Here is a 14,597-nt window from a genome sequence, read left to right as displayed (position 1 = left end):
TGAGCTTGGTTTACTTGTTCTTTCACATAGCATATAGTGAGCACTGTCTAAAGAAGAAATAAATGATGTTGAATCAATTAAGGTTTGCACAGTTTCCTGTAGATTTCAAGGTTGCTTACGCAAACTGACTTTTGAAAAAGTAAAAAATCTCAGTGAAATAGCCATTCAATTACTTAACTTTTACCATTGTCATGAAAAATAAATAATTACAGTGGAATTATAAAATAAAAGCATCCATAGTGTCACTATTAGCAACATTTAACGGGCTTGTCCTTTTGGGACAATCCATATGTACCTACAAGAGTGACTTGACAATTAGTCATTCACAGTGTATTCCCCAGCTGGAAGACCAAATTATGAACTATAATTTGTGGGGAAACTTGACAGTGCAGTAGGTGTTCAATTTTACTTGAATCCCACCAAAAAGGAAGATATAGGAAAAACCTATTCAAAGTAAAGACCTTTTTAACAAATGAAAAATTGTTTTCACCCTGGTTAGCAAATGTGGTCCAATAAACAAAGTTCCTACCCAACTCCATACATCAATCGCATTTGTTCCCTGGATCAATGCCCGATCACAGAATCTAGTTCCAATACAGTGGCATGTAAAAGTTTGGGTGCCCCTGGTCAAAATTACTGTTATTGTGAACAGTGAAGCAAGTTGAAAATGAAATGATCTCTAAAAGGCCTGTAGTTAAAGGGGATATCCGGCACTGTTCTGCACAGCACTGTTCTTCCTTGGCACAAAGCGCTCACTGACACTCCTTCCGGGGATTGAGAAGCCTCCGCTGACATCATGTCATGATTGACAGATGGATCTGTGCTGACTGACTAGGGGAGCCAGGTGTCAGTCAGAATGACCTCAGAAGTCCCACCCCATCGCATCAGCAGATGCAGCTGAATATCTTGCAGGAGCAATCTGTGACCGCTCTGTCTTGAGGAAGAACGGTGCTGTGCATAGCAGGAAGGTAAGTTGCAATTACCTGCCTGATAGTGCTTAGGTACATTTTTTGCTTTCTGTAAAGTCCTAAATACCCCCTTTAACCCCTTCACGACTTTTGACGCCACATAGGCGTCATGAAAAGTCGTGACAATACGACCCATGACGCCTATGTGGCGTCATGAATTGTTTGCCCCCCTGCGGGTCGGGTGACCGGGGTCACTGAAAGGTCACCAGACCCGCACACAAAGGACCCTTCAGAGTTAACACCTGGGGGTGTGGCTTAGCCCCCACGTGCCTACGATCGCTCTGATTGGCTGTTAAAACTGAAACTGCCAATCAGAGCGATTGTAATATTTCACCAATGAAAATTGGTGAAATATTACAATCCAGCCGTGGCCGATGCTGAAATAGCATCGGACATGGCTGGACACCGAGACCCGACCCCCCCCACACCGACTGACAGCACCGATCGGCTGCAGCCACCGTCTGACGGCACCAATCGGCAGCCGCCGTCATAATCTGCCCCCCCGCCTTCCCTCCACCCCCCCAGCCCTCCGATCATCCCCTCTCACCCTCCGATCACCCCCTCTCACCCTCCTTTGTGCCTCCGATCTCCCGCTATCCGTCCCGGTGTCCCGCCGTCCAGCGTCATGGGCGCCGCCATCTTGGAAGATGGCGGGCGCATGCGCAGTGCGCCGAATCGAATCTGCAACGCTGCAGATTAATTCATTTATTTTGATCACTATAATAAACTTTCATAGTGATCAAAATAAAAAAAGTAAATCACTGCCCCCCCTTATCACCCCCATAGGTAGGGACAAATAATAAAAAAACAAAATATTTTTTTTTATTTTTCCATTAGGGCTAGGGTTAGGGCTAGGGTTAGGGCTAGGGTTAGGGTTAGGGCTAGGGTTGGAATTAGGGTTAGGGTTAGAAATAGGGTTAGGGTTGGACTAAGGGTTAGGGTTGGACTAAGGGTTGGAATTAGGGTTAGGGTTGTAATTGGGATTAGGGTTGGGTTGGGGTTGGGATTGCGGTTAGGCTTGTGGTTAGGGTTAGAGTTGGGATTTCGTTAGGGGTGTGTTGGGATAAGTGTTGTGGTTAGGGTTATGATTAGGGTTGGGATTAGGGTTAGGGGTGTGTTGGGGTTAGGGTTGGAGATAGAATTGAGGGGTTTCCACTGTTTAGGCACATGACGGAGTCTCCAAACGCGACATGGAGCCACCATTTATTCCTGCCAATTTTGCGTTCAAAAAGTCAAACGGTGCTCCCTCCATTTCGAGTCCTGACATGTGCCCAAACAGTGGTGTACCCCCACTTATGGGGTATCAGGGTACTCAGGAAAAATTGCACAACAACTTTGGGGGTCTAATTTCTCCTGTTACCCTTGGGAAAATAAAAACATGGGGGCTAAAATAATTATTTTTGTGGAAAAAAAATGATTTTTTATTTTCATGGTTCTGCGCTATAAACTTCTGTGAAGCACTTGGGGGTTCAACGTGCTCACCATACATCTAGATAAGTTCCTTGGGGGGTCTAGTTTCCAAAATGGGGTCACTTGTGGGGGGTTTCCACTGTTTAGGTACATCAGGGGCTCCGCAAATGTAACATGATGCCCACAGACCATTCCATCAAGTCGGCATTTCAAAACATCACTACTTCCATTCCGAGCCCCAACGTGTCCCTGAACAGTGCCCCCCCACATATGGGGTACCAGCATACTCAGGACAAACTGGACAACAACTTTTGGGGTCCAATTTATCCTGTTACCCTTGTGAAAATAAGAAATAGTGGGCTAAAAATAATTTTTTGAGGAAAAAAAAATAATTTTTTATTTTCACAGCTCTGCATTATAAACTTCTGTGAAGCACTTGGGGGTTCAAAGTGCACAGCTCACATCTAGATTAGTTCCTTGGGTGATCTAGTTTTCCAAATGGGGTCATTTGTGGGGGGGTTTGCACTGTTTATGTACATCAGGGGCTCTGCAAACGTAACATGACGCCCACAGACCATTCCATCAAGTCTTCATTTCAAAGCGTCACCACTTCCCTTCCGAGCCCCAACGTGTGCCCAAACAGTGGTCTCCCCCACTTATGGGGTACCAGCGTACTCAGGACACACTGGACAACAACTTTTGGGGTCCAATTTATCCTGTTACCCTTGTGAAAATAAAAAATAGTGGACTAAAAATCATTTTTTGAGGAAAAAAAAATATTTTTATTTTAACGGCTCTGCGTTATAAACTTCTGTGTAGCACCTGGGGGTTCAAAATGCTCACTATGCATCTAGATAAGTTCCTTAGGGGGTCTAGTTTCCAAAATGGGGTCATTTGTGGGGGAGCTCCAAAGTTTACGCACACAGGGGCTCTGCAAACACGACATGGTGTCCGCTAACGATTGGAGCTAATTTTCCATTCAAAAAGTCAAATGACGCTCCTTCCCTTCTGAGCCATGCTGTGCGCTCAAACAGTGGTTTCCCCTCATATATGGGGTACCAGTGTACTCAGGACAAACTGGACAACAACTTTTGGGGTCCAATTTATCCTGTTACCCTTGGGAAAATAAAAAATAGCGGGCTAAAAAATCATTTTTGAGGAAAAAAAAATATTTTTTTATTTTCATGGCTCTGCATTTATAAACTTCTGAGAAGCACTTGGGGATTCAGAGTGCTCACTACACATCTAGATAAGCTCCTTGGGGGTTCTAGTTTCCAAAATGGGGTCACTTGTGGGGGAGCTCCAATGTTTAGGCACACAGGTGCTCTCCAAGCGCGACATGGCAACCGCTAAATATTCAAGCATATTTTCCATTCAAAAAGTAAAATGGCGCTCCTTGCCTTCTGAGCCCTGCCGTGCACCCAAACAGTGGTTTATGACCACATATGAGGTATCGGTGTACTCAGAAGAAATTGCCCAACAAATTTTAGCATACATTTTATCCTGTTACCCATGTGAAAATGAAAAAACTGATGCTAAAAGAAAATTTTGGTTGGAAAAATTAAAATGTCCATTTTTTCATTCCATGTTGCTTTAGTTCCTGTGAAGCACCTGAAGGGTTAATAATCTTCTTGAATGTAGTTTTGAGTAGCTTGAGGGGTGCAGTTTTTAGAATGGTGTCACTTTTGGGTATTTTCTGCTATTTAGACCCCTCAAAGTGACTTCAAATGTGAGGTGGTCCCTAAAAAAAATGGTTTTGTAAATTTTGTTGTAAAAATGAGAAATTGCTGGTCAACTTTTAACCCTTATAACTTCCTAACGAAAAAAAATGTTGTTTCCAAAATTGTGCTGATGTAAAGTAGACATGTTGGAAATGTTATTTATTAACTATTTTGTGTCACATAACTCTCTGGTTTAACAGAATAAAATTGCAACATTTTCAAAATTTTCACCAAATTTCCATTTTTTCACAAATGAACGCAAAAATTATCGACCTAAATTTACCACTAACATGAAGCCCAATATGTCATGAAAAAACTTTCTCGGAATCGCTAGGATGCGTTGAAGCGTTCCTGAGTTATTACCTCATAAAGGGACATTGGTCAGAATTGCAAAAAATGGCCAGGTCGTTAAGGTCAAAATAGGCTGGGTCATGAAGGGGTTAAATATTACACATTTCCTTTGTATTTTAGGCAAAAAAAAAATATTGTCATTTTTACCATTTAAAAAAATTCCAAAAAAAGAAAATGGGCCGATGCAAAAGTTTAGGCACGCTTTTGGATACGTGTCCTCACTTAACTTTTACCAAAGTTTAAGACCTTAATTAACTTGTTCAAGTTGTGTTCATTATCATCGTTAGGAAAGGCTAGATGATGCAAATTTCCCAACATTATAAAAACCCAGTTTCCTCTAACATTGTGCCAAAAAGCAACAGCCATGGATTCTTCTAAGCAGCTGCCTAGCACTCTGATAATGAAAATGGTGGAGGCCCACAAAGCAAGAGAAGGCTACAAGAAGATAGCAAAGTGTTTTCAAAAAGCCTTTTCCTCAATTTGAAATGTTATTAAGAAATGGCAGTTTACACGATCAGTAAAGGTCAAGATAAGGTCTGGAAGACTAAACAATATTTCAGTGATAGCTGCTCCTAGGATTGCTAGAGAGGCAAATCAGAACCCCCACTCGATTGCAAAAGACCTTGAGAAAGGCTTAGCAGAATGTGGAGTTGTGGTTTCCACTGTTCAGGCACATCAGGGGCTCTCCAAATGCGACATGGCGTCTGATCTCAATTCCAGCCAATTCTGCAATGAAAAAGTCAAACGGTGCTCCTTCTCTTCCGAGCTCTGCCATGCGCCAAAACAGTGGTTTACCCCCACATATGGGGTATCAGCATACTCAGAACAAATTGCACAATAAGGTCTGGGGTCCAATTTCTCCTGTTACCCTTGGGAAAATAAAAAAATTTGGACCCGAAATAATTTTTTTGTGAAAAAGTTAAATGTTCATTTTTTTTAAAATCATTCAAAAAAGTCCTGTGAAGCACCTGAAGGGTTAATAAACTTCTTGAATGCTGTTTTTAGCACCTTGAGGGGCGCAGTTTTTAGAATGGTGTCACTTTTGGGTATTTTCTATCATATAGACCCCTCAACGTGACTTCAAATGTGATGTGGTCCTCCCAAAAAAATGGTGTGGTGAAAATGAGAAATCACTGGTTAACTTTTAACTATTATAACTTCCTAACAAAGAAAAATTTTGGTTCCAAAATTGTGCTGATGTAAAGTAAACATATGGGAAATGTTATTTATTAAGTATTTTGTGTGACACATCTCTGTGATTTAAGGGCATGAAAATTCAAATTAGAAAAATTGTGACATTTTCAAAATTTACACCAAATTTCCATTTTTTTTTTCACAAATAAGCGCAAGTCATTTCAAAGAAATTTCACCACTAACATGAAGTACAATAAGTCACGAGAAAACACTGTCAGAATCACCAGAATCCATGGAAGCATTCCAGAGTTATTAACTCATAAATGGACAGTGGTCAGAATTGTAAAAATTGGTCTGGTCATTAACATGCAAACCACCCTTGGGGGGTAAAGGGGATAATAGCCTATCCTAATTCTGCAGTCCTTCCATTCCCTTCAAAACTTTTGTTGCTCTTCTCTGCACCCGCTATTGATTTATGAAATAAAAATTTAAGACTGTTACTCTTCAAATAGTAAAACAATCACACTTTTTATGTGAAGTAAAGACATATACATCCCCAATTCCAAGAAAGCTGGGACTCAGTGTAAAATGTAAAGAAATTTGACCCTCCTGCTGTTTTTCATTAGTACCACTTACTTTTCCAGCTTGTTGTTAACCCTTTCCTAACTTTTTTAAGACCTGTTGCTGCCATCAATTTCTAAATGAGTTAATTTTTTTTCAAATGAAATGGGAAAAATGTCTCTATCATCTTCTGATTTGTATTCCAAACTTTGTTGTGAACAATATATGGCTATAAGAGATTTCAAAACTATTGAACTTTTGTTATCTTTACATTTTACACAAGATCCAACATTTTTTGGAATTAGAGTAATATAATATTGTTATAATAAAACCATGCGTTGAGTAGCTTGGCTTTTCCTTTTCTTGACTTTAATATGATGATGGACTAGAGTTGAGCGAAACGGGTCGAAAAAATTCAAAAGTTGCCGACTTTCGCCAAAGTCGGTTTCAAGAAATGAAACTCGACCTTAGCGTGAGGTCGGCCACGAGGTCGGCGACCATCGCTCCAAAATCGCATTTCAAAAGATGCTTTAGCGCCCTTTTTCAGCCAATCAGGAAGAACGGACACTGTGGGCAACGTGATGACATAGGCAGCGGTCACCACCATCTTTGAGAAGGGCATGCAAGTGATTGGCTTGCTTTGTGTGGCGTCACAGGGGGTATAAAAGGGCATGCATGCTGACCGCCATGTTACTTATGCTGATCTCAGAATAGGGAGAGTTGCTGTTGATTCTGTAGGGAGAGCGTTAGGAAGGCCAAAAGAAAAAAAAAGCACTTCTGCTGATAGCGCTTTTCACTGTAGTTAGTGTGCAGTGAAAGGTGAAGAGTTTTGCTTTTGTGCAGCAGCGCTGGTGGTGATTAGGCTGCCTTTTAAGGCTACCTGCATTGCTGTGTGCACACTGGTGTTCAATCTGCTTTTTTAAAAGCAATCCAAATTTTATTGTTTTGTCCTGGTGAGGTACTGAGCGTTCATTTTTTCACACACCATACACCGGTGTACGCTCCTCACACAGTACCGTGTACCGGCTGTTATCACGGCCAAATTGAAGCTATCTGTGTGTCTGTGCAAGGAAAAGCTGAGGAGTTTGTCCGTTATTACAGACCTACACCTTAGAGTTTTGTCCGTTTTTCAAACAGTTTTGTATATCTGCTGTTTGATTACATTCAAAACTAGAGAGAGACAGCGTGTGTCAGTCTGTATACAAAAACACGGAGCTTGACAATCTGTGTGTGACTCTGTAAGGAAAAGCCGAGGAGTTTGTCCATTCTTACAGACCTACACCTTAGAGTTTTGTCCGTTTTTCAAACAGTTTCGTATATCTGCTGTTTGATTACATTCAAAACTAGAGAGAGCGTGTGTCAGTCTGTATACAAAAACACAGAGCTTGACAATTTTACATACACACACCGTACAGTGTTATACCTGTACGCTCCTCACACAGTACCGTGTACCGGCTGTTATCACAGCCAAATTGAAGCTGTGTGTGACTCTGTAAGGAAAAGCCGAGAAGTTTGTCCGTTCTTACAGACCTACACAATTCTGCCCAATTCTACATACACCTTGTAGTTTGTCATACACTAGGCAATTTCTGCCTGTTACATTGCAGTGTAATATACACAGGGCCTGACAGAATACAACTGTGTCCTGAAGTCTGTAGAGAGATTCCTTTTCTCCCCAGTCCTCTATACACCTCTTTTACACCATCCAGAATCAGCCTGTTACTTTGAGGTGTAAAATACACAGGGCCTGACAGAATACAACTGTGTCCTGAAGTCTGTAGAGAGATTCAATTTCTCCCCAGTCCTCCATACACCTCTTTTACACCATCCAGAATCAGCCTGTTACTTTGAGGTGTAAAATACACAGGGCCTGACAGAATACAACTGTGTCCTGAAGTCTGTAGAGAGATTCCATTTCTCCCCAGTCCTCTATACACCTTTTTTACACCATCCAGAATCAGCCTGTTACTTTGAGATGTAATATACCCAGGGCCTGACAGAATACAACTGTGTCCTGAAGTCTGTAGAGAGATTCCATTTCTCCCCAGTCCTCTATAAACCATTTTTACACTATCCAGAATCAGCCTGTTACTTTGAGGTATAAAATACACAGGGCCTGACAGAATACAACTGTGTCCTGAAGTCTGTAGAGAGATTCCATTTCTCCCCAGTCCTCCATACACCTCTTTTACACCATCCAGAATCAGCCTGTTACTTTGAGGTGTAAAATACACAGGGCCTGACAGAATACAACTGTGTCCTGAAGTCTGTAGAGAGATTCCATTTCTCCCCAGTCCTCTATACACTTTTTTTACACCATCCAGAATCAGTCTGTTACTTTGAGGTGTAATATACAAAGGGCCTGACAGAATACAACTGTGCCCTGAAGTCTGTAGAGAGATTTCATTTCTCCCTAGTCCTCTATAAACCTGTTTTACACCATCCAGAATCAGCCTGTTACTTTGAGGTGTAAAATACACAGGGCCTGACAGAATCCAACTGTGTCCTGAAGTCTGTAGAGAGATTCCATTTCTCCCCAGTCCTCTATACACCTTTTTTACACCATCCAGGATCAGCCTGTTACTTTGAGGTGTAAAATACACAGGGCTTGACAGAATACAACTGTGTCCTGAAGTCTGTAGAGAGATTCAAATACTCCCCACTACCATATACACCTTGTACCTTGTTTTACAGTACCATATAGTTGGTGGTATTTTCGGTACATTTTCCCCATAATTGAGGAAGTGTGGTGGAAGAGTCCATGGAAGTGGGCGGGGGTTGGCAGCTGGTAATGATGGTGTAGGTGGTGGATCTGCTGGTAGTGGCAAAAGCAAAATAGCACCAAATGCAGGAGGTGTTGAGACTGCGTCATCGTCTGGCTCCACAAGGCCTCGAAGGCTCCCTTTTCTGGGAGTTGGTAAACCGCTTTTAAAGCCGGAGCTTCAGGAACAAGTTTTGGCTTACATTGCTGACTCAGCCTCCAGCTCTATCGCCTCCTCTTCTGAAGTTTTAAAAAATAAATGCACTGAGTCATCATTGGAGGCTCATGGTCATGAACTACACCTTTCCTTGTGTCCTTCACCCCACCCAAAATTGAAGGATGCGGCAGGCCACACTACAGATTACTCCATGGAGCTGTTTTCACATACCATGCCTGGGTTATCAAGTCAAATCGTCAATTACCCAGGCCAAGATGAATCTGACATGGAGTGCACTGATGCAAAGCCACTGCTAGATTTATCTGCTGGTACATTCACTCAGAGCACTACATTGTCCTCGCAGTGTACGGAGCCAGAATCTGACCCTGAGGAAACTCAGTTGCCCCCTCCCGCATACTATACCACCATACACGGTGACACAGAGGAAGGTGCACATGACATTGAAGAGGAGGTGATGGATGACCCAGTAGTGGACCCAGATTGGCATCCTTTGGGGGAAGAGGGTGCCACTGCCAATAGCTCAGAAGAGGAGGAGGAGCATCCGCAGCAGGCATCGACATAGCAACAGCTCTTATCTGGCAGGCCCGGAGCAGTCCAAAAATGGGTTACAAAAACCAAAAGAGTTGCAGGACAGCTTGGCCAGACGGTCAAAATAGCACAGCGTGCAAGGCCGCCTCAAAATGTCTTCCATAGTAGGAAGAGTGCAGTGTGGCACTTTTTTGAACAAAATCCTAATGATTAGGCAAAGGTTATCTGTAAGAAGTGCGCAAAGACCTTTAGCTGAGGGAAAAATCTGAGAAATTTGAATACCAGTTGCATCCTTAGACATTTAACCACCATGCACTTGCAAGCGTGGACAGACTACCAAACCTCACGTACCACATGTGCACCTGCTCCCAAAGAAGTTAGTCAGCAATGCTACATTGTTTCCCCCTCTGTAAGCCCACCGCAAGGACAAAGCAGTCAGGGAATCACAATGTTATATCAACAAAAGACTGAATCTAGGCCATCAGAAAGAACACCAACTCCAACACCATCATCAACCCTCTCTCAGTCCACCATGTCCACCGCTAGTTCCACCATATGCAGCTCTCAAGTCCAGCTCAACCTACCAGAGACTCTGAGTAGGACAAGAAAGTACTCATCCTCTCATCCGCGTACACTGGCTTTGAACGTCCACATTGCCAAACTAATCTCATTAGAGATGATGCCCTATTGCTTGGTTGAAAGCGCAGCTTTCCGCGAACTCATGGCCTACGCAGTACCACGCTATGACCTACCCAGTCGCCACTTCTTTTCTCGCAAAGCCATCCCACCTTCATGTGAAAGGCCGCATTGTCCATGCACTCAAGCAATCAGTGAGTGGAAAGGTGCACCTCACAACTGATGCATGGTCCAGTAGGCATGGCCAGGGCCGTTACATGTCCATCACTGCGCACTGGGTTAATGTGGTGGATGCAGGGTCCACAGGGGACAGCGGTGGTGGGACAGTGCTGCCTAGCCCAGTGTATAGGAAACACTTGGCTGTAGGCGTTCGACCCTCCTCCTCCTCCAGAAGTGAAAGCTCGTCCACAGAGCGCAGTCGCACGAGCACTCCATCCGCAGCTGCCAGTGTTGCACACGAGGTGTCCCCCTATCGATCAGCTAGTGGAAAGCATCAGCAGGCTGTGTTGAAGATGATGTGTTTGGGCGACAGACACACTGCGGTGGTACTGGCCGACTACTTTCAGCGACAAACTGAGTCATGGCTTGGCAGTCTACTTCTTGAGGCAGGCAAGGTAGTTAGTGATAACGGACAGAATTTTGTGGCAGCCATAGCCCTTTCAAAACTCACACACATACCTTGCCTGGCTCACACCTTGAACCTGGTGGTGCAGTGCTTCCTCAATAATTATCCGGAGTTAACAGGCCTGCTCCATACGGTTCGAAGACTGTGCCCGCACATCCGCTGGTCGCCGGTACACTCCAGTCGTATGCAGAAGCTGCAGCGATTTCTCCACCTTCCCAAGCACCGCCTAATTGTCGACGTTGCAACAAGGTGGAACTCCACCCTGCACATGGTTGAGTGGCTGTGCGAACAGAGGCAGGCCATAATGCATTTGTGGGAGGATACACGGGCAGGCACTTTGAGGGCAGACATGGAGTTGACAGGTGTGCAGTGGTCGAAGCTGAAAGACCTCTGTAAAGTCCATCAGTGTTTTGAGGAATGCACACGGCTGGTAAGTGCAGACGATGCCATCATAAGCATGAGCATCCCACTTATGCGTCTGCTCATGCAAACTTTGACGCACATTAAGGAGCAGGCGTCTGCAGCCGAGGAGGAGGGAAGCCTTGATGACAGTCAGCCATTGTCTGGTCAGGGAAGTCTCGTGGACGAGGTGGAGGAAGAAGAGGAGGAGGAGGAGGATGATGATGGGGATGATTATTTAGGAGAGGAGGATGCTTCTCATGGGGTTAGAGAAAATTTTGGCGTGGCAAGGTCTGGTACAGGGTTTGTGCGTGACTGGAGGGATGTGGATTTGCCAGAAAGTGCTCCTCCACTCAGCACTCGCAGCGCATCATTGACACCGGGAACATTGGCCCACATGTCAGATTATGCCTTGCAGATCCTAAAAAGGGACCCCCGCATTGCCAAAATGATGAACGATGACGACTACTGGTTGGCCAGCATCCTGGATCCATGCTATAAAGGCAAATTCCATAACATAATGCCACAGGAGAACCTTGACCTAATATTGGCTAACAAACAAGCAACTCTGGTAAACCGGTTGGTTGAGGCATTCCCAGCTCACAGCAGCGGTGATGGTTCTCACATGAGCCGTAGGGGCCGGGGGCAGCTTGGAAGAGGTGTTCGTGGTGCACACAGCAGGAGTGGCATTGGAGACAGGGGTTTCATGACCATGTTGTGGACTGATCTTTCAAGTCCCGCTCACACAACTGGTAATATTGCATCGATCGAAAGTGACAGGAGACAGCAGTTGTCAACTATGGTTACAAACTACTTCTCGTCCCTTATTGATGTTCTCCCTCACAGGTCATTCCCATTTGACTATTGGGCCGCTAAACTGGACACCTGGCCAGAATTGGCACAATATGCCTTACAGGAGCTCGCTTGCCCAGCTGCAAGTGAGCTATCGGAAAGAGTCTTCAGTGCAGCTGGATCAATCCTGACAGAAAAAAGGCCCCGTCTGTCGACCGAAAATGTGGATGATCTAACCTTCATTAAAATTAACCATGCATGGGTTTCCAAGGATTTTGTCCCACCTTACCCTGATGACACATAGGTTGCCAGAAAAATGGCTTGCTTTTGTCCTCCTCTTCCTTGGACTTGACCAATTTCGCCTTTAGCAGCAGTTGAATGTCCCACATCAACATATGCCATTTTGTAAACTTCCCTAACTGGGCTGCCTCCCCCCCATGGCCGGGGTCACCACCAAGTGCACACAACCGTGCGAATCCGTTGCCCTGGACAGGTGGGTAGGCCCACTCTTGGGCGCAGACAGTGGCACAGGGTCCCTTATAGTGCAATCAAGTGTCTCTGACAGTGGGGGTGCACACCCGCCGTCAGACACACCGCCATACTATGAGGGGCCCAGTGCCAGTACCGACACCCACGAGTGTGCCCCCCTTGCTTGGGCAGGGCCACAGCATTTGCAATGTTTACCTCTCCCTGCTCCTCCGCTGTGTAGTCTGGGCTGTCAAATCCTTCACTGGGACTGCCACTACAAATTTGTTGAACTGATAGATGACGGTTAAGACGTAGCTATGCCCTGTCCCGCTGGCCAAGCGCTAGCTTCAGATGATCAATGGCTTCCATTTCTTATGGACATTGACTCACAGTGACATGCAGTGGTGGTTTATCATCAGCTTTCACAGTTTTCCTACTCACAGACATGTGACATTTCGGCGCACATTTTTAAATGTGCCCTCTCATGCCAATCCCGTAGAATCGCCTACGGCCTGTGGCTTCTATCTTTTGCATTCCAAAGTTACGTGACAGATCATGATAGGCAGTGAGCACCATGTTTACATCTCTCCCTGTGATAAAAATTTGATGGAGCTGAGTAACGCTGATGGGATCAACGGTACTGAGATACAGCAACACTTTCTTCACAAAGAAATGTTTTCGCTGTCTCCATACACAAATTAATTGAGGGTCAGCATCGCCTCTGAGAATTGTGACGGAAGTTTTTCCCATGATTCTTAATTCCTAGATTTCTGCAATCACTAGACTTTATGTCAGTAATTGTATGCATCTCATTTCCTATTGCGGAGAGGTTGGAATGTCTTACTGAGACAGAAATATATATGAATATTTAAAAATACCACCAAAAGTATATACTGGTGTACGCTTCAAATACATTTCCTTTTTTATACTTTTTAGATTGTTGTCTAATCCATACTGAGAACACGGAGATTTTAAATGTTTAAACTATGCTATATATACCTGCTATCCTGTGATAATGTACCCTTTCTCAACTTTGTACTATCTGGTCAAATCCATACTGGGCCTGAGACCGTCTGAGCCTGCCTCCTGATCTATAGACATAGGTTTTTAATGTTTAAACTATCCTATACATACCTGTAATCCGGTGATATGTTACCCTTTCTCACCTTTGTCCAATCACGTCTAATCCATACTGGGCCTGAGACCATCTGAGCCTGCCTCCTGATCTATAGACATAGGTTTTTAATGTTTAAACTATGCTATATATACCTGCTATCCAGTGATAATGTACCCTTTCTCAACTTTGTACAATCTGGTCAAATCCATACTGGGCCAGAGACCGTCTGAGCCTGCCTCCTGATCTAGAGACATAGGTTTTTAATGTGTAAACTATGCTATACATACCTGTAATCCGGTGATACGTTACCCTTTCTCACCTTTGTCCAATCTGGTCAAATCCATACTGGGCCTGAGACCGTCTGAGCCTGCCTCCTGATCTATAGACATAGGTTTTTAATGTTTAAACTATGCTATATATACCTGCTATCCATTGATAATGTACCCTTCCTCAACTTTGTACAATCTGGTCAAATCCATACTGGGCCTGAGAACGGCTGCTGAGCTGTTAAGCAAGCTACAGCACCTGTGGTTTGGACACGTAATTTTTTCATTTTTTCAGGAATGCCGGTTAGGCCTAATTCCATAGTTGCGGTTGACCTGCACTTACTGGGAAATCATCGTTCGCGGGGAATATTTGGAATCCCAGATCCCCATCACTAGCGGTGTTCAGCGGGTTATCAGCACCTGTAAGTGACAAAAGCTGGTCCTTTCAGTGTAGCACGCATTCAGCCCCGGACATGTAAGGGCATGATAGACCTGTTATTGCTCGATCTCGCGTGCCAGAGCCTTGCGCATCCATCTAGTAAGCTTGACGCGTACCGTGGGGGCATGCCGGAGTCTCGGTCATTAATGGAATAAAGCTGAGAAATCGCTAGCACAACTACAAACAGACATACCACACCACACACAGAATCAACAAAGCTTGCAATCTGTCCATCTTTTCTGT

The sequence above is a fragment of the Dendrobates tinctorius genome, unplaced genomic scaffold, assembly GCF_039654945.1.
Source record: "Dendrobates tinctorius isolate UK_male_01 unplaced genomic scaffold, ASM3965494v1 ptg000008l, whole genome shotgun sequence".
In the NCBI taxonomy this organism is placed as follows: Eukaryota; Metazoa; Chordata; class Amphibia; order Anura; family Dendrobatidae; genus Dendrobates; species Dendrobates tinctorius.
Note: the sequence above shows the minus strand (reverse complement) of the source record.